At 62.0% G+C, this 2,500-nt stretch overlaps 3 non-coding genes across 3 annotated transcripts in view; all 3 read left to right on the forward strand.

The window, feature by feature from the left end:
* The window catches only part of LOC145915517 (small subunit ribosomal RNA), a 1,824-nt gene extending 1,003 nt beyond the window's left edge, over window positions 1–821 (forward strand). Inside the window, exon 1 of the ribosomal RNA XR_014403886.1 lies at window positions 1–821. This exon is cut by the window's left edge and continues 1,003 nt beyond it. This is a non-coding gene — a ribosomal RNA (small subunit ribosomal RNA).
* A 259-nt stretch (window positions 822–1,080) lies between these two features.
* Window positions 1,081–1,234, forward strand: LOC145915602 (5.8S ribosomal RNA). Its single transcript, XR_014403963.1, has one exon. It is a non-coding gene; the product is annotated as a 5.8S ribosomal RNA (ribosomal RNA).
* A 244-nt stretch (window positions 1,235–1,478) lies between these two features.
* LOC145915670 (large subunit ribosomal RNA) overlaps window positions 1,479–2,500 on the forward strand; it is a 3,669-nt gene continuing 2,647 nt past the window's right edge. The window contains exon 1 of the ribosomal RNA XR_014404026.1: window positions 1,479–2,500. This exon is cut by the window's right edge and continues 2,647 nt beyond it. This is a non-coding gene — a ribosomal RNA (large subunit ribosomal RNA).

Raw genomic sequence — 2,500 nt, forward strand, 5'->3', positions numbered from 1 at the left:
GAGGTTCGAAGACGATCAGATACCGTCCTAGTTCTGACTATAAACGATGCCAACCAGCGATCGGGGGGCGTTACTTTGACGACCCCTCCGGCAGCTTGCGGGAAACCAAAGTCTTTGGGTTCCGGGGGAAGTATGGTTGCAAAGCTGAAACTTAAAGGAATTGACGGAAGGGCACCACCAGGCGTGGAGCCTGCGGCTTAATTTGACTCAACACGGGGAATCTCACCCGGCCCGGACACAGTGAGGATTGACAGATTGAGAGCTCTTTCTTGATTCTGTGGGTGGTGGTGCATGGCCGTTCTTAGTTGGTGGAGCGATTTGTCTGGTTAATTCCGATAACGAACGAGACTCTGGCTTGCTAACTAGTTACGCGACCCTATCGGTCGGCGTTGAACTTCTTAGAGGGACTAGTGGCGCTTAGCCACACGAGATTGAGCAATAACAGGTCTGTGATGCCCTTAGATGTTCGGGGCCGCACGCGCGCTACACTGACCGGATCAGCGTGTCGCCGCCTAGGCCGGAAGGTCCGGGTAACCCGCTGAACCCCGGTCGTGCTAGGGATAGGGAATTGCAATTGTTTCCCTTGAACGAGGAATGCCCAGTAAGCGCGAGTCATCAGCTCGCGTTGATTACGTCCCTGCCCTTTGTACACACCGCCCGTCGCTACTACCGATTGAATGGTTTAGTGAGGTCCTCCGATTGGACCTGGCGCGTTCGGCAACGGCCGCGCCGGCGTCCGAGAAGACGATCTAACTTGATCATTTAGAGGAAGTAAAAGTCGTAACAAGGTTTCCGTAGGTGAACCTGCGGAAGGATCATTACCGGCCGATCGCCGATCGAGTGGTCGTGCGTTCGACAGGTGGAGAAGGCTCCGTATCTTGGCGGCCGCGCACGCCCTTCGTCGCTGTTGAGGCGCACGCGATTGCACTTCGGTCACCCTGTTTCGTTCTGCGCCGAGTGCCGTGGCCATGTGCCAGGCTGGCTTCATGCGTCGCCTACGGCTGGCGACCGCTCGGCCACCGCTTTTTCGACTGTGCAATCCGGCTGGGTCGCGCTTGTCCAACTGACGAAGTCACGGAGGGCTCTTGGCGGTGGATCACTCGGCTCGCGAGTCGATGAAGGACGCAGCTAGCTGCGTGAATTAATGTGAATTGCAGGACACATTGAGCATCGACGTTCTGAACGCAAATTGCGGCACCGGGTCAATCCCGGCGCCACGCCCGCCTCAGGGTCGCGTTGTAACGTTCCCGCGCGGCGACGCGTCGGGCCGGTGCGGTGTCGGCCGTTGCCACGGTCGTCCCGCCCAGGACAGCACGAACGCAGTGTCAGCGCGCGAAACCGAACGCGGCGTGCGTCTCGTTACGAGTCGGCCTCGAAGAGGATCCCGGCCCGGAGCAGCACGGCTCGCGTTCGGGCGCGGCGCTCGCACGAGCTTCGGTGGCGCGCGCGTGTCTCTCGCAAACGAGGCACTGGATTATCGGCCTGAGGTCGGACGAGGCTACCCGCTGAATTTAAGCATATTACTAAGCGGAGGAAAAGAAACTAACGAGGATTCCCCCAGTAACGGCGAGTGAAGTGGGAAGTGCCCATCGCCGAATCCGCGCGCCTCTGCGGCGCGTGGAATTGTGGCGTAAGGAATTCGCTGCGCGTACGTCGTTCGCCGCCCGCGTCCTTCTGATCGAGGCCTCGTCCCGGTGCGGGTGTCAGGCCCATGGTGGCGGCGAGGGCGCGCGCTCTGCGTCTTCCCAGAGTCGGGTTGTTTGGGAATGCAGCCCAAAGCGGGTGGTAAACTCCATCTAAGGCTAAATACTGTCGCGAGACCGATAGCGAACAAGTACCGTGAGGGAAAGTTGAAAAGCACTTTGAAGAGAGAGTTAAAGAGTACGTGAAACCGTCGAGAGGCAAACGGGAGGGCCTGTCGAGTCGCGCGACGCTTTCAGCTGAAGCCGAGCGGAGCGTGTGGGCGTGCGGAGCCTTGCGGCCCGTCGTTCGCGCTGTCCTCCGAGCAGCTCCAGCGCACTAGCGCCGTGCGAAGGCCGCGACCGTCTGGGAGGCGGCGAGAAGGCCGCGCGCAAGGTAGCCCGCCCCCGGGTGGGTGTTATAGGCGCGCGGACACGTCGGCCCGTCGCCCGGGCGAGGAGGGATCGCCGCGTCTGCCCTTCGTGGGCCGGGCGTCCCGTCCGAGCCGGTGCGTCGCCGGTTGGGGACTGTGCTCAGTGCCCAGTTGCGGCGTGTCGGTTGCGGGTGGGCAGCGCCGCGCGAGACGCACGGGGTCCGCGGCTAACGTCAGCCACCTTCCCGACCCGTCTTGAAACACGGACCAAGGAGTCTAACGTGCGCGCGAGCCACGGGGCAGTGCGAAACCCATGGGCGCAGTGAAAGTGAATGTCGGCGCGGTCCGGCGGAGGTGAGATGCCGTCTCTCTGGACGGCCGCATCACCGGCCGATCTCGTCCGCTCTGCCGGAGAGGTCGAGCGAGAGCGTGCGCGTTGGGACCCGA

The sequence above is a fragment of the Ascidia mentula genome (assembly GCF_947561715.1).
Source record: "Ascidia mentula chromosome 2 unlocalized genomic scaffold, kaAscMent1.1 SUPER_2_unloc_2, whole genome shotgun sequence".
In the NCBI taxonomy this organism is placed as follows: Eukaryota; Metazoa; Chordata; class Ascidiacea; order Phlebobranchia; family Ascidiidae; genus Ascidia; species Ascidia mentula.